This window comes from Gorilla gorilla, chromosome 2 (assembly GCF_029281585.2).
Source record: "Gorilla gorilla gorilla isolate KB3781 chromosome 2, NHGRI_mGorGor1-v2.1_pri, whole genome shotgun sequence".
NCBI lineage: Eukaryota > Metazoa > Chordata > Mammalia > Primates > Hominidae > Gorilla > Gorilla gorilla.
The window spans coordinates 174,257,364-174,283,343 of record NC_086017.1 but is presented as its reverse complement, the minus strand read 5'-3'; the positions used below and the strand labels follow the sequence as shown (position 1 = coordinate 174,283,343).

Genomic DNA, 25,980 nt, shown 5'->3' with positions numbered 1-25,980 from the left:
ATCGGCTCCTGAGGCTTCTGCATTCTTCACGTAGTTCTCGAGCCTTGGTTTTCAGCTCCATCAGCTCCTTTAAGCACTTCTCTGTATTGGTTATTCTAGTTATACATTCTTCTAAATTTTTTTCAAAGTTTTCAACTTCTTTGCCTTTGGTTTGAATGTCCTCCCGTAGCTCAGAGTAATTTGATCGTCTGAAGCCTTCTTCTCTCAGCTCGTCAAACTCATTCTCCATCCAGCTTTGTTCCGTTGCTGGTGAGGGACTGCGTTCCTTTGGAGGAGGAGAGGTGCTCTGCGTTTTAGAGTTTCCAGTTTTTCTGTTCTGTTTTTTCCCCATCTTTGTGGTTTTATCTACTTTTGGTCTTTGATGATGGTGATGTACAGATGGGTTTTCAGTGTGGATGTCCTTTCTGTTTGTTAGTTTTCCTTCTAACAGACAGGACCCTCAGCTGCAGGTCTGTTGGAATACCCTGCCGTGTGAGGTGTCAGTGTGCCCCTGCTGGGGGGTGCCTCCCAGTTAGGCTGCTCGGGGGTCAGGGGTCAGGGACCCACTTGAGGAGGCAGTCTGCCCGTTCTCAGATCTCCAGCTGCGTGCTGGGAGAACCACTGCTCTCTTCAAAGCTGTCAGACAGGGACATTTAAGTCTGCAGAGGTTACTGCTGTCTTTTTGTTTGTCTGTGCCCTGCCCCCAGAGGTGGAGCCTACAGAGGCAGGCAAGCCTCCTTGAGCTGTGGTGGGCTCCACCCAGTTCGAGCTTCCCGGCTGCTTTGTTTACCTAATCAAGCCTGGGCAATGGCGGGCGCCCCTCCCCCAGCCTCGCTGCCGCCTTGCAGTTTGATCTCAGACTGCTGTGCTAGCAATCAGCGAGATTCCGTGGGCGTAGGACCCTCCGAGTCAGGTGTGGGATATAGTCTCCTGGTGCGCCGTTTTTTAAGCCGGTCTGAAAAGCGCAATAATCGGGTGGGAGTGACCCGATTTTCCAGGTGCGTCCGTCACCCCTTTCTTTGACTCAGAAAGGGAACTCCCTGACCCCTTGCGCTTCCCAGGTGAGGCAATGCCTCGCCCTGCTTTGGCTCGCGCACGGTGCGCTGCACCCACTGGCCTGCGCCCACTGTCTGGCACTCCCTAGTGAGATGAACCCAGTACCTCAGATGGAAATGCAGAAATCACCCGTCTTCTGCGTCGCTCACGCTGGGAGCTGTAGACCGGAGCTGTTCCTATTCGGCCATCTTGGCTCTCCCCCCTAGAATCAAATTTTTAACTCAAGAAGGCAGAAGGAATCCACCGAAATGTAAATGTTTTCCTAATAATAAACTTCAAATACTAATTTAAATTAAAAATATTATGTTAGAAATGAATGATTAACTCAATATTAATTCCTGTGCTCCCTTGCATTACTTGATGTTTCAGAAATGTTGGAAAGGCACCGAAAATAGTTCTCCAAGTCAGAAGCGGTGCAAAAGCTGCCTCAGCTCTTGGTGGATTTTCAATTTCTCCCAGCCATCTCTGTTTCTCTAAAGGTTTCTGAAGACAGTGGGTATGTGGCAAAATTCTGCAATTCTATATTAAGATAAACTGTTAGATCAATTATGTGTGTCATATTATCTTCCTTCTGCAGAGTTTGAGAATTACATTTCTTACCTGTTTGCTTCAGGGACAACTTGTTTGGAAAAAAAAAGATCACCCAGGGTTAAACATCATATTCTTTAGAACCCAAAAAGCATTGATCCATTTATATCCAGCTTCAAATACCATGCTAGTATTCCCCACTTAAGGGCCACCATATTGATGCATGCTAATGTGCCAACAGTTTCATCCACTATTTTATTTTATTTATTTATTTATTTGAGATGGAGTTTTGCTCTGGTCACCCAGGCTGGAGTTCAATGGCATGATCTTGGCTCACTGTCACCTCTGCCTGCTGGGTTCAAGTGATTCTCCAGCCTCAGCCTCCCGAGTAGCTGGAATTATGGGTGCCCACCATCATGCCTGGCTAATTTTTGTATTTTTAGTAGAGATGGGGTTTCGCCATGTTGGCCAGACTGATCTCCAACTCCTGACCTCAGGTGATTTGCTCACCTCGTCCTCCCAAAGTGCTGGAATTACAGGCATGAGCCACAGTGCCTGGCCTCACCCACTAATTTTTAGACACCATTAGTGTAAGTGTCATCAAAATAAAAAAGACAAATAATCTATTAATATTATGTTACTGTAGTTATGTCCTCACAGACCCTCAGGAAGCTTCTGGGGACCATCATGGTCCCACAGACCATTCTTTGAGAATTGCTATCACAGAGAAAATAAACCTTTGACACATCATAACTGCACTCTAAATACAGGATTTGTATATGCTGAAGAATTTCAATAAAGATCTGGAACAGCAGCTGCAATTAAGAGTTGCCATTATATCAAACTTTTTATAATAATTTATCTTCCATCCCCAAGATACACCTATAGTCAAATTGTAAAATCTATTCAGGGAGGTGTTATAACTCATTATGACACTGAAGCATTTTTCAAAACTCTAATGGTTTTGCAGCCCTCAGGATCATGGCCTTGCTTTCTTCTGGTAGGAAAGAAGTTCCAATGATCCTGGCTTGCTAAATTTGCCATCATATTTTTAACCCTGTGGATCTGGGAGCCACCATAGATAATTTGTTTAGATCTAGACCATATTGAGTCTATTGAAAGGTGCATATTGGTTCAAATTAGTGACTATCCATAAGCTTCCATTCTGAGTAATAAACCAAAATTGTTTTATGGGTTGTCAAAAATTACTTTCTGTCAGTTTTTACTGTCCAGTCATTTAAATATTGGATATTTACTTTTCCACTATGATTACCTTATTTAATATCCACTGGCCACTATCAGGGAGACTTAGAGAAAATATTCACCGAATGTAACTATGGTATTATTTCAACAACTCTTCTTCATTCAAGTTGTTCAGCATGGGGAGATTTATGGCAGAGCTCTTAAAAGTGAGTGACTTTATAATAGTGACTGTATTCATTGGAACTAGAATTTTTCATTTATAAAATTAAGATGGACATTTGTCAGCTGCTCATCTTTTCAGGTCCTGGACATCTTATGATAAATTAGTTGATTCAAAACATATTTTGATGTTAGACTTTTCCGGTAGCCATGCTAGATTTGCTGCCTATTGTGCTAATTATTCCTACTTTGCCTCAATATTGCTAACTCTAATATTTGAGTGTATGCGTTATGAGATCTTGCCCTTATCAAAAAAAAAACTAGTGACCATTTCAACTATTACATCTCACTCAAGCAACCCTAGTCTTCAGAAAACATATATTAAATACTTTTCAAAGATGTAGGTTGACTCAAAGTCAGTATTTTTCTCAAGCCTTGATGAAGGATAAAGCTTCTAGAATAATTTGAGATAACATATTTGCAGAGTTAGGAGGTAAGATTTCATACTTATCTATACATTATTCCAGGAATATATATAATCTAAAAATCATTTAGTTTGCATCACTTTAGTGCCCATCTGGGGAAATTATAGGAACAGTGTCAGCTGTATAAACTACTACATTCAATTCAATAAATATCAGTGTACCCATATATTTATCTTCATAGCTGAAACTAAAACTATATTTTTGTGTATTTGGCTTTTTCTAAGAATTGATTTCTACCATGTATTATCCAAATTTTGGCTGATATTAATTAAAAGTATTTAATTATGTGTCATATATTTTAGGTTTGACTTTGTAAATGAACACAGTGCATGCTGAAATATGACTTTAATTATATTTCTAGAGGAAAAAAAGACAAAGTCAAAGAATAGGAAATGTGTGCCATAAGGATAATTTGCTTTTATTCTTTCTGGACGGTATTTTTCTCATTTTAGAAAATTAGAACATCTTTTAGCAAGAGAATAAATCAGGTTTAGAAGACAAGTGAGACTCACAGGGGACTGTGGTTTGGAATAGTCAATGTCCTTACAATTCTCTCATATAAAACTTTTTGAATTCTCAGGGTCTGAAAGTTTCTTAAGAAATTCCTTATCTTGTGCTTAGTGAAACTCTAAAGTCTACTGAGATTATAAATTGGCATTCTGAAAGATCAGACCTTGCATTTGCTTTTGGCTACCACAGCCCTGCAGCTCAAAAGAAAAGCTTTTAGCATGTTCACAGGAAGTCCAGCTTCTCAGTCTCTGCTTTGAACTAGACAATTTATAGATTCAGTCTTGTGATTCTCTTTTTTCAGAGTGCCTATCAAAATTTGATGTGAACACTTCAATTCACAATCCTTGCATTACATAACATTTATGGCAATGCTGGATGAGTCCTTGAAAGCCATGCTTTCAATGTGATTTCATTTAAGATGACAACAGCCAATTATTTAATTAGCTATTTTGACATGGAATGACTTGGGTTGCCCGGGTCTCATTCCTGATTATTTTCTGTATTTTCCCTTAGTACTTTCATCACATTCAGTTCCTAAAAGACCAGGTAATGTTTGTTAGCATATTTTTTTTAATCTATAATTCCCTACTGGTACCAATTTCTATATGAGTCCAGTTTATTGGTTACACATAAAAGAAACTATGTATTCCTAACTTAAACACGGAAGACTTCAACAGAGAGATATTTTTGTAGCTTATGAGAGTAAATAGAGATGTCAAAGTACTGAGCTTGGAACATTATCTGGAACCAAAGAAAGCAAGGAAGTCAGAACATGTAATCTACTTAGAACGCTGTTTCTGGCAGTGAGATTTCTTTATTAAGAGTGTTGGTTAAAATCTGTCTTGCCAAAAAGACAAAAATAACATAAGCATAAATCAGAACTAAAGTTCTCCAAAAGAACTTAGTTAACAGTAAAATGTTAGTGTCTGTGTGCTCCAAATATCTGGTGTCTGGGAGTCAATTTTTAAATACTTAACAATTATTCTTGTCCTTAAATATTCCAATGAAATAATGCAAAGTCTTATCCTCTATAATGGAGGCAGCTCCTTGACAAAACTAATTTTTTACACATTCCTGAAACTTACCTTCATTTAGACAACGTGGCTGTTAATAAGTAAAATATATAATTTAATTATTTGAAAATAATCAGAAATTATTTCTTATGCATAGGGAAAATTACTAAATATACTATTACTAATCATTTACTAAAAATATACAATATTAATGTCTATGGCCTTTTGCATAATGTGCAAGATCTTGGTAATACACCTGTTAACAATCCATTGCCATATTTTCCTCAAAAGTTTCAAGATATAGATCTAGCTTTTATAAGTTATTACTGAATTAAATGTATTTAATGATAAATTTCAGTGACAAAAAATTAGGAGATTTCTATTTTGTGTACCTATAAATAGCATGTCCATGTAAAAAATTACAAATCAGAATTGGAAATAAAGAGATGCAACAAAAACTTGTAAGTATCATCAACACAAATGTGCCAAAGCTCTTACCCACAGCCCCTCTATAATTTTTTTCCCAATTAAGGATTATCTGGTTATTGTTTCATCATGTTAATCAACATCTATGTAGCATAAAATATTATCTAAAGCTTAATAGGTATAATGTATATATACTGATTGTTTCTTAATGTTTGCCAGCAGTGTTGTAAATTGCTAATATTTCCGTTATAATTTTGTTTCAATTTGATAATTTCAATTTGATAATTTTTTGTGGTACTTAGCTTATTTTCATAAGTATTTTATTTATTTTTAGATTGTATTTGACAAGCTAGACTGAATAATAAATTATTTCTTATCTTATTCATTTTCTGAAATTGTTTAGCATAGGGCTTTTTAAAGGATTAACCCCCAAAAGCAGTCGTGCTAGACATTTATATGAGCAACAATTACCATCTTACTCATTTTCTTCCAAAATTAACATGTTTAAACTTCCTGATTATTTTTGAAGTTTGATACCACTTTAATCCTATTGTCATTCTAAACATTAAAATATTTGTATCTTCAGTCCCAGCAGTATAACTTGATAATACTTTCAAAGTTGGAACTTTCTTATTTCAAATCTTACCTCTATGAAAAATGTTGCTCTTCTATTTCAAACATTTCTTAAGTTTTATATACAAATTCTAAATCAGACATACGTTATTATTCTACACTATTTAACAATTAACTTTAAGTTCAAAAAACTGTCATATTCAATAAAAATAAAATAACTTGACTTTCAAATCATAGGCTAAGTGTGTAAATGAGCATAATTATTAATTTTTTGTATGGTTTGTGTTAGGAAAAATGGCTTGACCCATTTTGCAACCCTTAACAGAGATCTTTAAGGGAGATAATTTATATTGTAAATAATGAACTTGTAATATATTTGTAAAGCTTTATTAGAAAAGATGACCTTTAACAGTTATAGTTATTTTTATAAAGTTGGGAGCACTTTTTCAGTGATTGCTGCTGCTTTTTCAAGATAACCCTCCTGTGGATAATCATTCAATTGCTGCTCCCCATCTCAGAGCACAGGCAGGCAGCTTCATTTTTAACCATTGTATAGAAACTAGCAACAAATAACAGTTTAATGTGAAATTCACTGAAACAAATGTATGTGACAGGATTTGTGACTTACCGGGTTTTAAAAGTTTGAAATAGGGCTAAAATAACAAACGGACAAATAACAACAACAATAACAACAAAAATAGATTAAAGGCTGAATGTGGCATGAAGATAATAGCATACTAACCCTCACCTACTTAGTAATATATTTGAAGACAGAGATTTTTGTCTTTCTCCTTCATCTCTGCATCTGTCTGAGGTTTAAATGTAGCAGATAAAGCTATAAAGTACTTTCTGGCTGCTTCAAACTGCTCTTTCTTCCAAGCTAGGCTAGAGTATATAATAGTTTACCAACATATTTGGGTCCTAGAATCCCGAAATAGAAGCTTTGATTATTAATTTTAGATGCTTCTTCCTAATATATGCATTTAATAATTTTCATTTCAGTACTGCTTTCATAGCATCCAACTAATTTTAATACATTTGATTTTGTTCTTCATTTATATGTGTATGTGTGTATGTATTTCTCTTAAGACTTCTTTTTAACCCTTGAATTATTTAGAAATGTGTTTATTTCTTAATGTTGGGGACTTTTCCAACTACCTCTTCTTGGTTTCTTTCTAATAAACTTCTGTTTTAAAAAATACATTATATTATTTTTATTCTTTTAAATTTCTTAAGATGTGTTCAATATCTCAGTTGTTATACCTTTGTGATTGTTCAATGTGAGCTTGACAAAAATGTATATTCTGCTGCTTTGGATTGAATGTCTATAAATGTCAATTATATCATGTTGACTTAAAGTGCTATTTGTGTCTTCTGTATAATTATAAATGTTCTGCCCTTTTTTATATCAATTATTGACAAAAGGTAGGGAAGTCACCAACTATCATAGGGATTTCTATATTTTTCCATTAAACTCTATCAGGATTTTTTTAAACATATATATTTTGAAGTACTGTTTTAAAAGCAGAGATGCCTTGAATCATTATGCTTTCTTGGACAACTGACCCCGTTAACATCATGCTCTTTATTCTTGATTAACTTCATTTGAACTCTGTTCTGAAATTTATATAGCTATTCTAGCTTTCTTTGATTACTGTTAGCATGGTATATTTTTTATCATTCTTCTACTTTTAATCTGTCTGAGTATTTACATTTAAAATGAGTTTTTAAATAAACAACAGAATTATTTTCACTTATGCACTCTGATAATCCTTATCTTTTATTTGGATGCTTACACAACTATATCTAAAGTGATTATTAAGAATTTCAGTTTCAACACCAACATGTAAAGAGCTTCTGAAGTTGTTACTTCACTTAATTATTTTAAAGCTGAGCAAATAGAAAATTATTTACATTTTTTGAACCCATCACATAAGTAAGGTTGCAGAGCAATCTACCATCCTAGTATTTGGAGAGAGAGAAATTCTTTAGTCCTAGCCAAGATTTGCATACCTGAAATAGATCTTGCTAAACCAAGAACTGGTAGAAACCTTTAAATGACATTTTAAAGAATTACTGGAGGCTGAGTGTGAACTAATGTGAGACTGAGAAACTTGCCCCCTTAGGATGCCCACAACGCTTTAGTGAATGCTATCATGAGAAACTCCACTAAGTGAAGAATCAGGAAAGATCTCCTCACTGTACTGGAAGAAAAAGAGAAACATCAACCATTGTGAAATATGCTCACTGTGTTCTTCCTAAGAAAGGCCTACTTTCTAGGGAAAAAGATTTTAACAAAGTCTGATCTGACATGAAGGAGAAACATTGCTCTGACTGCAGCCCCTTTTAACCTTTCTGTTTTACATAAAAGGGTAAAATGAGCTAAGAAACACTGTGGAGGACTGTGCCTCAGAAAATAGGCCGTTAAATGATGGATCTAGTCATAAGATTATAGAATGCTTCCCTTTAGTCATCCCTTTACCATTAATTATGATGCCTCCAATACAATAACAGTGGATTACAGAGAAGAGAGCTTCAGGAAAAATACTCTCCTTTAAGGGAAGTACTTAGTGAATCCCAAAGACAACAAGATAGACAAATACATATAGTTGAAATCGCTGGCATCTATGGCTACAGAAAACAGGTCAACTCCTAGCCACAGTAACATCGATCCTTACAAAAAAGCTTATTTTCTCAGTTCTTGTTACCTGACACAAAATGACCAGCTTTCAACAGTAAAATTACTAGTCATTCTAAAAGCCAAGTACAGTCTGAAGATGCATAGGACGCATCAGAACCAATCCCTTCCTTACACCTTATACAAAAATCAATTCAAGATGGATTAAAGACTTAAACGTTAGACCTAAAACCATAAAAACCCTAGAAGAAAACCTAGGCATTACCATTCAGGACATAGGCATGGGCAAGGACTTCATGTCTAAAACACCAAAAGCAATGGCAACAAAAAACAAAATTGACAAATGGGATCTAATTAAACTAAAGAGCTTCTGCACAGCAAAAGGAACTACCATAAGAGTGAACAGGCAACCTACAAAATGGGAGAAAATTTTTGCAACCTACTCATCTGACAAAGGGCTAATATCCAGAATCTACAATGAATTCAAACAAATTTACAAGAAAAAAACAAACAACCCCATCAAAAAGTGGGCGAAGGACATGAACAGACACTTCTCAAAAGAAGACATTTATGCAGCCAGAAAACACATGAAAAAATGCTCATCATCACTGGCCATCAGAGAAATGCAAATCAAAACCACAATGAGATACCATCTCACACCAGTTAGAATGGCAATCATTAAAAAGTCAGGAAACAACAGGTGCTGGAGAGGGTGTGGAGAAATAGGAACACTTTTACACTGTTGGTGGGACTGTAAACTAGTTCAACCATTGTGGAAGTCAGTGTGGTGATTGCTCAGGGATCTAGAACTAGAAATACCATTTGACCCAGCCATCCCATTACTGGGTATATACCCAAAGGACTATAAATCATGCTGCTATAAAGACACATGCACATGTATGTTTATTGCGGCATTATTCACAATAGCAAAGACTTGGAACCAACCCAAATGTCCAACAATGATAGACTGGATTAAGAAAATGTGGCACATATACCCCATGGAATACTATGCAGCCGTAAAAAATGAGGAGTTCATGTCCTTTGTAGGGACATGGATGAAATTGGAAATCATCATTCTCAGTAAACTATCGCAAGAACAAAAAACCAAACACCGCATATTCTCACTCATAGGTGGGAATTGAACAATGAGATCACATGGACACAGGAAGGGGAATATCACCCTCTGGGGACTGTTGTGGGGTGGGGGAAGGGGGGAGGGATAGCATTGGGAGATATACCTAATGCTAGAGGACGAGTTAGTGGGTGCACCGCACCAGCATGGCGCATGTATACATATGTAACTAACCTGCACAATGTGCACATGTACCCTAAAACTTAAAGTATAATAATAAAAAAATAAATAAATAAATAAATAAAAAGAAAATATCTACAAATTAAAATGGAAAAAAAAGAACCAGATTCACATATGACATTGACTTTGAATTTATGAGACAAGTAATTAAAAATAACTACAGCTAATATATTAAGGGCTCTAATGAAAAATGTTAACAACATGTAAGAACAGATGGGTACTATGAGAAGGGAGATGGACGTGTTCAGAAAAAAAGTCAAAGGAAATGCTAGGAATTACAAAAAAAAATACAGAAATGAAGAATGTCTTTGATGAGCTCCTCCGTAGACTGAAAAAATTATGAAAATAATCATGAGCTTGAATATAGAAAAGAGGTTTATAAACTTAAATACAAAGAGAAAAAAAGAACAAACCAACAGAGTTCCTATTAGCTTATTGTTCCAGAAGTTTTTGCTGCAAATAAACAGATATCAATTGCCACATCTTTTTGCATATACCTATCTTTCTACATTTCAAGGCTAGCAATTTGCCCTGTGATCTCATTTTTTCTGACGTGTTCAAGACATTGATTTTTTTAAAATTTTTTGATAAATACAGGAGTCATAACTTTCAAACTGTGTCTATGTTAGTGCTGAACATGAAAGTAGATATTTATATTTTCAACCATAGTTTCTGTTATTCTTTAAAAGTCTATTTAAACCTGACACAATAAAATGAAGGAAAACGCTTTCTACATACTTCCACTTTATGAAAATTTTATATGTCCAGGCCATTGAAATTTTCAAATCCAAAACAAATATATGTTTCTATGTTTATCCTAGGAAGTGGTTACTAAATTTTTGTGGTTTTTTTCATAAATTATTCATCCATACAACATGTATAAACTTTTAAAATATTTCTTACAGTTTATAAAAAGTTATTTAAAAATAAAACATAAAATCACATACAGTTAACAGATACATCTGAGATAGAATTTAGCTGCTTAAGTATTTTTAACCATCTTAATCATTTATTCTTTTGTGGAGGAAAGAAATCCAAATTTGGAAGGTGACTTCTGGAGTAGCTGTTCAAGTTTGTTTTGTTGTGCATATGCTTTCCATTTAAACAACCAAAACTGGTAAAAAGTAGAAAAACAAAGAAAACATGTAAAGTCTCTGAAAATTTTCCTGAAGCACGATACAAGGTAAAAAGAAACTAGAAAATTTAAATCTCCCTAAGAGCAGCAGTAGTCCATAATACTTGAGATATGACCAGCTTCCTTTATTACCTCCCTAAGTCAGCATGGCCAAAGCTTTACACTGGGTGTATAAAAGCAAGGAGATAGTGTTCCTTTTCCCCAGCTTTCCTGTTAAGGGCTACAGTATCTCACCAGAGGGGCAGACCACCAGCATTTCTCATCTACCCCAGCTCTGTGTTGCAGAAGTTCTCTCCCAAGAATGAATAATCATTATTCTGGGACTCTCTTTCTCAGATAGAGAAAGAGAGATCCCATGGCTGGGACCTCAGCCATGTCATGTAAACACAGCACTATAAAGCTTTTCCTAAGGAAAATGATTTTATTTGGAACAGATAAAACTTGGGTAAGTTCACTCTGAGTTAAGTTAAAGAGATCAGGATACTCTAAAACAATTCAAGTTTGGTGGTAAGCAATTGCCACCAGGGAAATGCAAATCAAAAACCACAACAAGATACCAACTAACACCTACTAGAATTGAAAATCAAATAATACCGTGTTGAGGGGGATGCAGAGAAATCAAAACCCTCATATACTTCCAGCAGATATGTAAAATTTTGCAACTGCTTTGGAAAACAATGGTCAGTTCCCCAAAGTTTATACATGGAGTTATCATACAACCCAACAATTTCCATTCTAGTATATACCCAAGAAAATTGAAAACAAAAGTCCACACAAAAACGTGTGCACAAAATGTTTATAGCAGCATTATTCATATAAGCCCAAAATGTCATCAAACTGAATATTCATCAATTGATGAATAAATAAAATGTGATATATTTATATAATAAAATATGATTTGACTATATAAAAAATTAAGCACTGATACATGCTACATATATGTATAAATTTTAAAAACATTATTTTATGTGAAATAATTTAGTCACAAAAGACTACATATTACAAGAGTCTATCATCTATCTGTCTATCTATCTATGTATCTATCTATCTATAAAGAATAGGCAAATCAGTAGAAGCATAAATCAGATTAATTATTTTCTGGGACTGATGATGCTGAGGGAAATGGAAGGAGATTGACTGCTAATGGTGATGGGTTTTTTTTTTTGGGAGGCATAGTGAAAATATTTTAAAGTTAATTGAGGTAAAAGGTACAAATCTGAACATATTAAAAACCATTAAACTGTAAATTTTAAATGAGTGACTTGTATGGTAGATGATTATACATCAATAAAGTTATTATTTAAAAACTAAGGTATTATTATTCTAAAATTATTTTATAAATAATTACTTTCTTTTTTCTCTTACTATTAGAAACTACTTTCAATATCTTAAAACCACATTATAAATAGGCAAGATATAACTTCTTTGTTACAGTTTTACAGATGATGAATTAAGCTCAGATAATTTAAATTTTCCAGGCTCTCATGGGAGCATCTGTAGGATATAAATTTAGGACACTGCACATTATTACAGAAGTTGACCACGGAAATCATGGGGTATGTGAACAAATAACTAAAAGATGGGCATGATGGCTATAGGAGGATTTCACTCAAATTAAATAAGTTCAACTTTAACTGCTTGCTGTGGAAGATAGAGCCATTAAATTTTGAAGGTAAAATTAGAGACATAAATAATGATAAACAATACTGATAACCGTTATTCACACATTATTGGTTGAAATATAATTTTGTAATTATTTTTGGAGTATAATTTGATGGTTCCTTTTTAAATTAAGAGTTTAAAATTAAGCAGTATGCTTGTAGAAATGTATTCTCCATAGTATTGTATCTCTAAGACATTAGTTTGTTTTTCACCTTGACTACCACCCCAACATATACGTCCCTGTCATTTTCAACCAACCTTCTCAAAAGTCAAATTACTTCTCTTTTGCTCCTAAACATATCCGTCTTTAATCATTTTTAACCATATAGTCAGAAAGATTGTAAAAATATGTAAAGCAAGTGATGTGATCACTTAAAATTTTCAAAGTTCTTTTGAATTCACTTACAGAATGCTAACTCCTTACCATTTCCTACAAGGCAGTACATGACCTGGCTCCTGATCTACACTTTCATTATCCACACTAAACTTCTAAACACAGTAACTTTTTTACTTTTATTTAAAAATTGGTCATCCTTTTTAGTATACTACCTTAACACGGTTCCCTCTGTTTAGAATACTACTCCTCTAGTATGTAGCGTAACTAGCTTATTCTCTAGTTTATTGATATTTTGAGCTGTTGATTTTGTTGACATTTTATTAGTTTACTGTTTTTGATTTCATTAGATTTTGCTCTGATTTTTATTCCTATTCTTCTCCTAACTTTGTGCTTAATTTGCTTTTATTTTTCTAGATTCCAAAGATAACTGCATCCCACAAATTTTAAGTTATATATTTAGTTTCATTTAGTTCAAAATATTTTAACATTTCTCTTGAGACTTATTTTGATCCATGTGTTGCTTAGAAGTATTTTGTTTAATTTCTAAGTATTTGGAATTTTTTAAGCTATCTCTCTGTTATTGTTTATTTTCATTATGTCTGAGATAATATTTTGTGTGATTTCTCTTCTTTTAAATTTGTTATGTTGCATTTTATGGTCCCAAATGTGATCCGTCTTGGTGAATATTCCATGTGAGATTGAGAAGAATGTGTGTTCTGACACTGTTGTATAAAGTATTGTATATATGTCAATTAGAGTTATTTGATTGATGGTGCCATTCAGTTCAACCATGTCCTTATTGATTTTCTAACTGCTGGAACTGTCCATTACTGAGAGAATGCTGTTGAAGACACCAGCTTGATAAAACAAAAACATCAGCCAAATTAAATTTAAAAGAGTTTAATTGAGCAAAGAATTATTCATGAATCGAGCAGTCTTCCAAGCCAGAGTAGGCTCAAATACTCCAGCACAGCCACGTGGTGGAAGATTTATGGACAAAAGAAGAAAAGTAACGTATAGAAAATGGAAATGAGGTACAGAAACAGGTAGATTGGTTACAGTTTGATGTTTTCCTTATTTGAACAGGGTTCAAACAGTTGGCTACATTTGATTGGCCAAAAGTTGGTGATTGGCACAAGTGAAAGTGGCATGTGATTTGGTAGGGACCAGAGGCAGAATGATAACTTAGGCTTTGTGTCCCCACCCAAATCTCATCTTGAGTTATAATCTCCACATGTCAAGGGAGGAAGGTGATTGGATCAAAGAGGTGGTTTTCCCCATAATGTTCTTGTGATAGTCAGTGAGATCTCATGACAGCTGATGGTTTTATACAGGTCTCTTCCCCCTTCATTCTTCTCTCTCCTGCCACCATGTGAAGAAACTCCTTGCTTCCCCTTTGACTTCCACCATGATTGTAAGTTTCCTGAGGCATCCCTAGCCATGTGGAACTGTGAGTCAATTAAACCTTTTGCCTTTATCAATTACTCAGTCTTGGGCAGTTCTTTATAGCAGTGTGAAAATGGAATAATACACTGAATTTAAGAGTTGAGTCAGAAACTGCTCTTTAATCAAATAGACTCTTTCCTGAGAACAAATACTATGTCAATCTCATTTAACTCTGTACCTCTAACTTCTGATACATGGCATGCCACAATATGCACTTTATAAATACTTCTGTAATACATAAAAGCCTTCAAAGAACATTCCAAGTGTTTTACTGAAAGCATTAATAGAAGTCACCACCGAACAACACCATTGGAAACACAATATGGTATGTCTCCTATTGCAGAGCCATGATTGTTCAGCAGCCTCTAGTTATCTCTTCATTGCTGAAAAGAATTGTCCTTGTCATTGAAAGAATAACAAAAATATCAGTATTTTCACTAAACTTCATTGAAAGAAACTTCATGAGATTAGAGGCCCAAAAAGGTGGTATGGCAGCATTAGTAATTTACAGAAATCTTGAATTAGTCATTTTTCACATTTTAGTAGAAAATTTGCCACTGACTAATAAAAAGATGGTTACAATACACTACAATAAATCCTTCCTTCCTTCCTTCCTTCCTTCCTTCCTTCCTTCCTTCCTTCCTACTTTTTGTAACACTTTGAGAAATCTAAGCCCCGTTATTCATTATGATTGATTTCCTACTAACTGTTCTGTGTGCTTACCTCAGGCAAGATTCATGACAAAAAATTATTCACATAAGTTGAAACCAAAAAATACTTGCCACATTTCAAGTTTTATGTACAACAGAGTAAAACATGATTTAATTAGAAACAAAAAGTTTGTTTCCTAAGACTGCAGTCAAGTAAAGTTTTGAATTTAGGGGACCAGATGGTTGTCTAAAATAGCACATATTTTAGAATCTTTTGTAGCAGCAAAGTAGACTTAAATCAACTTGTTGAGAGGTACACTTTATTCAGGTCAATCAACAGTTGCTACATCCAAGCTGATTGAAATTCAGTGAAATAAAAAATATAACTCCTATATTCCAGACTTTTACTGAGATAAAACATACAAATTACTTCCCATTTCCTTGTTTATGGATTGGATAATGTAATAGAAATTTACTCAATAGTTTACAAAAATAGAAATATAAATACAAATAGTTGAAGCAAATATGAACTGGAAGAGATAATCGACAGCTAGATCAAATTGAAATAAAATCTTGATGATAGTCAGGATCCTTACATATTACACAAATATATTCTTACTATTAACATGTATATTAATTCAGGATTGGAAATGTGATTTATATATAAAATTGGAGATAATTACATTCAATTAGAAGGAACTGAGAATTTAACTTCAAGGTCATTCAGAAAATATACTAAAATTATTAAACTGTTTATCATTGAAATCCACTAAAACTTAAATATTAGCAATTGCCTTGACTTCCCTGATCACGCATTTACTTGTATGGCATTGGCAATATGACTAAATGATTGCTGAGAACCTTTTTCATTTTAATATTACTTAACTCTATCATTTACCTCACCAGAGGAAAAGAATAAACTTCATTTATTTTTATTCATTTATTTGGCAAATAAATATCAAGCAGTTACATGCAAAACAAACTTTTTGAGATGAGTGTGCTGAGGGAATAAATGCATCAAGTTCTTTTTCTCATGGTACTTACATTTGATTGTGGATAGAAAGGCAGAAAATAAAGAAAGGTGTAAGTATTAATGTGTTTTTAAAAAGTAATGCAATGTACTAGAGAGCATTGGAGAATGGTTCTATTTTTATATGGGGCAAAAGAATGTGTGTTCAAGAGCAAAAGTGAGTTGAAGTGGAGAAAACACATGTTTAAAGTTGTCTTGTGGGTGTGCATTTGAAATAATTGGCTCTTCTATGACTGGCAATAGTTATTATTTTAAATTTTTAACTGTGAACTTTGAGAATATGTTATTAGAACATGTTTCTTTCTTCATTGGTACATATTAGGATAAATTGCAAAATTAGGACAAGTTAAGAAAGCAAGTAATAAAAGGCAAAACTAAGCATGCTTTCTTAAAAACAAAATTCTTAACTTTGTTTTGAAGCTTTGAAGAATCTTTTTTTAATGCTGATGTCATGCAGATATTTGAGAGGGAATTTTGAAAATGCAAGGGAATTAAGATTAATCAACAACATTAACTTTTTAACACATGAGAAATAATATCTGTTATAGTTGGAGTAAAATGTGGATGAATGTACAGATAAATTTATCCATTTTTATTTTATTTTCTGATTGTGAAGTAAGAGGAACTAATGCTGGAACTAATGAAAGAGGTAGTGAGATTAGGAGGGTAAATCATCTGGACATATTAGTCCCATGGATAATATTAAAGATAACTAGAACAGTCTGGAAATAATTAAACAAGGCCAATTAATATTTATGTTGGAGAACCTGAATTTAAAGCAACATCAATCAAAAATTTATTTGTCCTCATTTCTTCCATTTCAATCTCTCCAATAAGAAAGAACTGTGCTCCATATATCTGGAAAGCAAGAATGAAATAATTTAAAGATATACTATTGAAATTTCAGTTAAGTAATATATTTAATTTTATTATGTTTTATATAATACAAACCATACATGTGGCATATATGTGTGTATGTTAAGCTGTATGTATAAGAAAAGTACCAGACAACAGTTTTTAAAATATACATGTTAGAGAAAAATGCTTATGTTTCAAGTGTGTTAGTTGATAGACTGAAAAATATTTCTAATACAAAGGAATTATATTTACTCTATCAAGTACAGGTTAGAAGCAAACCTGATCAATAAGAAATTCCAGAATTTTTTTATATATAATCATATTATAATAATTTCTTTCTAATAATACAGTTGTTTTTATTGTATGTTTTTCTCATGCTTTGGTGATACATTTTTTACTACCTTTAGCCACTTTTCTATTGAATGTGAAAAGGAAGTGACATTTGTATATCTTCCTGTGTAAAAGATAAAAGAAAAGATATAAACATGCTACTTTTAATTTTTTAGTGTATGTTACTAGTTTTTCTTTAGATTTGTGTCAGTTTTATAAAAACAATATTTTTAAAATGTCTGAATCCTTATAAGTTCACGCATATAACTTGCTACATAGATAGTTGGGAGTTGTGTGTTCTGAAATAACCTAAAAATAAAGAGATTACATATTGGTATCCTAGGTATCATTCTGTCTCAGAATCTTCAGTGCTTTTTGGCAAGCTAACTACATTTTTGCCATTTATTTTTATTATATTTAAAATTGAACTACAAATAACTTTAATAGCAGTATGGGAATATTATAATATGTTTAATAATTCTTTAGTAATAAATTCATTGACAAACATCAGATTTTTTAAACAAGGAATTTTTAGTAATTTTAAAACTGCATTCCTTAGAAGAGTAGTATGTATTTTTTTGTCTTGTTTAACGAGGCAAAATATACCAAATAATATCATAGGCCTCATTTTTTTTTCTAATTTCATGGAAGTAGCATAGAGATGTGTAGTTTTATCTCAATATTCATTTTTCTTCTTTTCACTTAGTAAGGTAAGAACAAATTATGCTGTGTTTAGTGCTACCTAGCTAGCAAAAACAGCCCCTCTTGCAGGAAAGACTTAATGTGTAATTTAGCGCTACTCAATGAGATATGAGGGAAAATGATATGTAAAATTTTTCAATTACATCCTTCAGGGGAAGCTTTTTTCTCCTCCCCATCCTAATCACTAGTATGAGAAGGGGGGCTAATGGACCAGCCTGGGCCTTGCAGATGAAGATGATGAAGGAAGAAGGTAAAAGGAAACTGTGTACCTGTGTGACCTCTGGTAGTTCAGGTGCCCTATCCTGTGGGCCACCTGTTAGCTTAAACTTTTGTAAATTGAGAAAATGAGGCTTTTCTCTTAATTAAGGCACTGTTGTTTGTTGTTTACTAAGGCAACCAAATAAATAGCCTAGCAAATAAACAATGTGTACTTTCAAAATATTCAAATATGAGATCTGCAGATGTTGAAACATTGTAATTAATATATTCCCATTATTGAAGAATACAGTTTGTTAAAAATAAGTGTTTCTTCACTAAGATCGATTATATAATAGAATAGTAATGCCTCCCTTTACATAAGTTGATATTCAGATGCTTTGAAGCTGTTTTTTTCTTTAATACCTACAGACATGTTCTCATAAATATAATCTACCATTTTCTTCTTGGTAATGTAGCAGATATATAAAGATTATTTCTAAAACAGCCTTCCTGCTTCCCAGTCCAAACCCAGGTCATTCTCTTCAGTCACCCTCTACCATATGGCTGCGTTTACCATCAGGTACAGTAGCCACAAATTAAATTCAAAGTCTCAGGAAAGCTAGCATTTCAAATCTTTTATCCTGGACTCAATGCTGTCTTTCTGAGGTCTCTCACCATTCCTCTCTACTTCCCAGTTTAAGGAAGCTATTTTTACTATACCCACATGCTAACAAACACAACTACTTATTCTCTTCTCCCTCTTCTCCCAGACAGGAACAAAAAAAAACACTGAAGCATTCTGTGGGTTCCTAATACATATACCCAGTTTGAGTCCGATCCTAAAAGAATAAAATTGACCAGTTCAAAAGGAGGCAGTAGCTAAAATCAGATCTCAGATTGAATTATCAAATTGGTGAGCTAAAAGAAAACCAGACCTTACAGATTATTAATCAATAACTTAATTTGTTTTGCCTACATATAAGACATGGAAATATCATATAATTGTCAACTTTGACTCCTAATTAAAAAAAAACAGAGCAAAAAACTAAATAGGCTTGTTATAGTGTGTTTTATTGTGTTATATTATTTTGTCTGAGGGAAATTCCAGAAAAAATCTCCTGGGTCAGAATTTCCCAAATTCTGTTCCCAGTTCTGAGACTCCAGTAAGTGAGAGGTGAGGTGCTAAGAATAGATGGTGCAGCAATAACTCACCTTCATCATAATTAGCTATATTAACTAACATTCACATTTACAGCATCAATAAATGAGTGTCATCTTCTTTATAATTATACTTTATTTGAAGAAATATTTAATGAGCTTTTACTGAATAACAAACCATTGTAGGACATTTCAAATATATTGAAATTATAAATTAATTGGCTTAGCTATGATGTATTTCTTTATAATTTGGTAATCAGCCAGGAAAAAATAAAATTAATTAAATTTTTAGTCATTTTTTACATTTTGTTGTCCTCTTTGAGTTATTTAAATAGAACATGCCAAACACTTCTCTCATAGTACATAAAACACTATCTTGCAAGAGTTTCTTTCCCCTCCCAGCTGAAGCTCCAAGATAGTCAGGCCCAAATAAAAGTGACTTTCGAATTCATAGTCCTTCACACTGTGTTTGCCATACATTAGATGCTCAATCATTTTTTATGGAGTGACTAAATGAATTAGAGTCATTCATTGTACGTAATTCTACAGTTAATATTAGAAGTATCTCCAAACATGCACATTTCAGAATTGAACTTCTGTCTGAATTAGAGCTTTGCAAAAATTTAGGGAGAGAAAAATATCCACATAAGGTGTAACATACAATGGGGACGTTCTGATAAAAAGAAAAAAAATAACCCATTGGCACAGAGAACGTGAAATTTTCTTCAGAAGAAAGTCTAAAGGAGAGCTCTTAAAAGAGATATGGCAATTATCTTTCAGGACAAAATCTTCCAGGACAAAATCTTCCAGGAAGATGTTCTGACTAGTATCCAAAAATGAAGGAGCAAACCTAGAAATTCTAGGAACCTAGTAAGATTAAATGTTATTGAGTGATACTGAGGCAATTACGTTTCTCAGCTAAAGTCTTTTGCTGCAAGAAGTCAGTTTTCTATTCCAATAAATGGAATAGCAGACTCTATGCCACAGAGAATTAGGAGAAACATCTCTGAAGCACAATGCATTACTCAACTAACACATCAGCAGATACATTTAAATCTGATCACCCACAATACACTTTATATATGTCCAATAATTTTATGGTACTTCAGAAATGTATCCAATAAATCAGCCCAAAAACCACAACAAATTATTTTTCCCTTTGCTGTTGTTTTTGTGTGTTTGTTTTATTTCCCCACTTGTCTTTGATTCATCACTTGTTATTCACAGGTGCATTTTTGTACTTTTTGAGTTTGAAAAATATGTGAGACTCTTGCATTGTTCTTGTAAGTTAAATCGTCAACATGATCATTAGATAAAATATAATAGTTTTTGTAAACTAGTTTTTTGGAAAACTAATTGTGGTGGCTGTTTTTACTATAAAATTGTACTCCACTAAGAGTATGTCAGTATTCGTACAACTAAATAACTAGAAGGTTTTAGCAGAATATAAATAGGTATTAGGTATTATGTCACTGAACTTCTCAAATAAGTAGAGGTCATTAGCATGCTTTGTGTAGCTCTAGCCAACCAACGATTTCACTTTAAAATATTTAACTTTCTAATAATGACCTTGTGACTAAGCAGATCATATTACTTCTAAAATTGATAAACACAAATATCCCTTATGAACTGATATTCTTACATTTGATTATACTGCTTTCTGCTGTCACAAAATGATATATGAACAATGACTATTATAATCTCTATTTTGCTATATATGTTACAGAATACTAAAAATAAGCATGATACAGACTTTTTCATAGACAGAATTAGAATTGTGTAACAAACATCAATTTTTCAAATAGAGCTTGAGGCAATTTCTGAATTTAGACTTACTTAATTTCTCTCAGCATCATGTACCCAATTTTGTGAAAATGAAATAGCAATGCCTTTATCATAGGGCTGTTTTGAAAATTACACACAAAACATTATATTTTTAGCTTGTCACTCCTAGGTCTTCCATGAATGATGATGACACTTTACTCCTTCTTGACATTATTTCTAGTGAAATAAAGTGAGCTTACATAAATCTGTATTTAAGAATAAAGTTAGTGTTTTTATTCATGTTATCCAAGAAGAAAGAAACAGCATTCACCAAATATTTAATGAGACCTCTAATACAATATTCTCTTTACTGGGAATATAATAGGGAATAAGGAGAGCAAGGTGCACCTTCTAAATAGGCAATGGCGAATTCAGGTAAATATGATTGTGTAATGGTGAAACACAAAGAGGATTTTGACAGAGAGCATTCCCCAAAATGGGGCACATTTTACTTTGGAAAGGATTTCAGGTAGGACATAAAAGAAGATATAATTATTTCAGCTAAAACTAAATTATGAGAGGCAGCTTGTCATGTAAATATGTAGAAGAAAATAATTTTAGACAAAGGAATGTGCAATTGGAAATCTCCCAACATAAAAATGAACTTACTATTTTTTATAATCAGAAAGTAGGTTCGTGTGTCTTGATTGCAATAAAGTATATTGTCAACAAGTAGGTGGGGGCCATATCACACAGTGCTCTGTAGTAAATGCTGTGGAGTTGGAGTTTAGTCTAAGAGAATGAGAGCGCTACTAGGTGGTATTTGCTTATTTTTTCAAAGGAGATTGTTGCTATTGTGGATAAAATGCATTTTGATGGGGCAAGTGAAACAAAAAAAAATCGGAAGTTTCATTCATAGATCCTGATAATCAAATCAATTTCAAAAGATAAACTCATTGACATGAATAGACAATTAAAAAATGAGGTACTTTTTTGGTTCATAAGTGTGATATATGAGTTTTCATGCTCATGTATGAGATGTGCCTCCCTCAAAGCTTAGGACTTCAGCACATTGCCTAATACGAAAAAAACAAAGAAACAAAACTAAAATATATAAATGTAAAAAACAACTTTTATAAACAGGTTGATAGCAAATACATAATATGCAGACTTTAAAGACATTTTAAAAATCAATAGATTCTTCAGTGAGCAAAATAAGTAATTTATAGGAGAATAAACATAAAATTTATAGATGGACTTCTCTTCATCTTTATAGAGATATAGAAAGAATAACTGGGATATTTTTGGACATGTGATTATAGGAAGACATCCCTGAGGAGAAGATAATTCAACTGAGAACTGAACAATTATAAAAAGCCATGAACAAAGTGCTTTCCACAATATTTCATAGATACAGCTAGCTAGATGCCCAGGAAGAGTCAGAAAACAATAAGAAGATAGGCATAAATTTCAGAATTTCACTGTGGTCTGAATTATGGAGCCCCAAAAAAGAAATTTTAATTCTTGTCTGGACACCATGAAATTGATGTCATTTATCAACTACAGTTGTTATGAAGAGGGCTATTAACATAATTGCTGCTATTTTTGCAATAATGTGATGAACTACCAAAACAAGCTGAAATTCAGCAACATTCATTCTCTTGGACTATAAATATTTGTTTCTGTCTTGCTGTATATTATATACATAATCTATTTAAAAGTTCATTTAAATTTTTTTAGATTCTCATGTCTTTAGTTACCATATATTTAAATAAAAATACATATTTTTATGAAGATGTCCTATTGTAAAATAAATTAACTATAACCGACTTCTGTAAATGTTTTCCTTTCTCTCCAGATGTATAAAGAACCTCTGAAAGAGTCCCAGTTTTACATTTCAAAGTCTTTTGCCTTCTATTGTTTATTGTGTTGGGTTGGAGTGGAGGATATTTGATGGAGAATTGATTCTGAAACTTGCCAAAATATGGATAATACTTTGCTCATTTTCCATTGTGGGTTATCACAAAGAAGAGTTTCACTTTTAATCATCTATTTACAGGTATGGCAATAGCTATTTTCTTTTTCTTTTTTTTATTTTAGGTTTTATTTTAGGTACATGTGAAGGTTTCTTGTATAGGTAAACTAGTGTCATGTGGGTTTGTTGTACAGATTATTTTATCAACTAGGTATTAAGGAAGCTCAGTACCCAATAGTTATATTTTCTGCTCCTCTCCCTCATCCCACTCTCCACCCTGAGGTCGACCCCAGTGTCTGTTGTTTCCTTCTTTCTGTTAATGAGTTCTCATCATTTAGCTCCCACTTATAAGTGAGAACATGTGCTATGTGTTTTTCTGTTCCTGTGTTAGTTGGCTAAGGATAACGGCCTCCAGCTCCATTTTTGTTTCCCTCTCCAGCATCTGTTTTTTTTTTTTTTAATTTTTAGTAATATCCATTCTGACTGGTATGAGATGGTATCTCATTGTGGTTCTGACTTGCATTTCTGTAATGGTCAATGATGTTCACCTTTTCTTTTCATGTGCTTGTTGCCCACATGTATGTTTTGTTTTGAAAAGTGTTTGTTCGTGTCCTTTATCCACTTTTCAATGGGGTTGTTTGCTTTTCTCTCGTAAATTTGTTTAATTTCCTTATAGATGTTATGACCTAGCAGCTGTACCTTTTTTAATTTCAAGACATTCAATAAACTAAGAACCAACAGCACAGTTGATGTGTCTTTCCATGACACCTGCCATCTTTCCTCTCTTCATAGCTATAAGAAAATATTTTGGAAGAAGAGTTGCTGATAAATGCCACTTAGGGAATCTCTGAGCATCTGTTATTATAAATGGTTGACTAAAATTTAGGATAAAGCATCCTATTAAAAATGAAGTTAAGAACTTTATGTAGAACTTTAAAATTTGTCCCCCAAATCCTGTTGTATGTCAACATATTATAAAATAAATTGTAAATATCATAACTCAGCAAAAGAACATCATCTAAAACTCATTAAGAATTTAATGTTGAGTATATCAGTGACACACAAATCATGAGGCAAGATGGTTTAAATATGTTACAAATAATAATAAATAATCATACCCTCTGAGTTTAAATTCTTTATCACCCTGTATGTACTGCCACTCAACACTTGACTTCAGGGCCATAATCCTTAGTGAACCCATCTAACATCCACCTAAAATAAAGGTTTAGAGCCACTCTTCTATGCTTAACAAATAGCCTTAAGCATCATGAATAAACAGAGACAGGCTAGCTCCTTTTTGCTCTATAGGCTTAAGTAGTTCTGACCATGACTAGAAAGACATAGCTGCAAGCAGCCTGATCTTTTTTTAACATCTTGACTTTTTGCAAGGTATTTCTAAAATATGTTACTAATATGTACTTCTTTGTTGTTTTACTAATATTTGAAAGAACTAAAGTTATTATTATTCACGTTTCATTTGAAACTACAGAAGCAATAAAACCAACAAAGTTCCAATATAAAATCCATTATTAAATAGCTTTCAACATAATAGATTATTTACTACAAAATAGCAAAGTCTAGTTATTAATAGTTTCCTACTAGAATGATATTTTTTTCTTTTTGCCACATTTTAGGTTAACTCCATTTGTTTTAATCTCAATTTTATTGTGCATTTCCCTAAGTACTAAAAATACCAGTAGTGTCAGCAGCAATTTGCTACTTAACAAAGCTCCAAGTAACACTGTAGTATGCCACTTGCTGGTAGTGCTATGTTTTATCCAAAGGAGATTAAGAGGAGGTGCCAAAATCCAATTATGAAGTGGTAGGATTTCAGCACTTAATTCCCAAGTGCTACTGTCAACATAAATTCACTATCCATGTGTTTGCATAACTGTCTGCCAGGCACTGAAACTGTGACATAGCATATCTCATGTGACTATGTGACTTCATGGGCTCGATTAGCTCCAAATGATTGTGCATAAAATTTCCACTCATTATGTAAAGGTGTCAACTTTGGCTGTAAGATTTCCTTGTTTTAAAAATAGCATAATTTTCTCACCTATTGTGTGCATTTCCTACACATAAAAGGTAATCTGTAGTTGCACATTATCAGTCTGCTGAATAGTGTCAGCAAGATTATATATAACATATTTTTTGGCTCCTCTCTGTAACACATTTAATATTTTTAAAAATCTTAAGCCAAAACACTGAAGCTAGCTACGAATTCCTATACTCACTCAGAGTTGGCTAAATGTTCCATTTCTACAAAAATTATTCTAAATTTTAACATATTTTCCCAATATGAATCTTCTATGATCTCAAATGATGACATTATCATGTCATCCTAAGTTAAACAGTGACTGCATGGCATTAAACTGGCCAATTTCCCAACCCTATATCTAAAAATGTTCCTAAAATAATATGTATTATTGCCTGTTTCCTGACACGTTATCAGATAAAGAACAATACTTTCTTCCCTTCCAAGGCTAACACAACACCCCTTATATACTCACAGTGCTATTTGTTTTGTATTCTCAGGAAAAGTTATCTAATAGTTACTCTGTACCATGAACAGTTTTCTCTCCATTGAATCCTTCTAATTCATCTGTAATTCCGTGGGCAATTTTCCTTCGAAATCAATATACTTTTTGGAAATTTTTTGTAGTATTAAACAGCTACACTGTATTTTATTATTTTAATAATAATAATAAAATAGTAACAAAAATTATTGTGACTACCAAGTAATCATCCTCAACCTGTATTCCTTCTCCTGTTTTATTATTACATATTAGATAGTCATATTTCTTCCAAAATTACACTTACTACCAGTGTTTTTTAATTGTAAAAAATTTA

The 25,980-nt window shown here is 33.2% G+C and overlaps 1 non-coding gene across 1 annotated transcript; it reads left to right on the top strand.

Annotated features, from left to right (window-relative positions):
- Positions 1-22,137: 22,137 nt before the first annotated feature.
- LOC115934239 (small nucleolar RNA U13) lies at positions 22,138-22,239 on the top strand. Its single transcript, XR_004070059.2, has one exon. It is a non-coding gene; the product is annotated as a small nucleolar RNA U13 (small nucleolar RNA).
- The last annotated feature ends 3,741 nt before the right edge of the window (positions 22,240-25,980 follow it).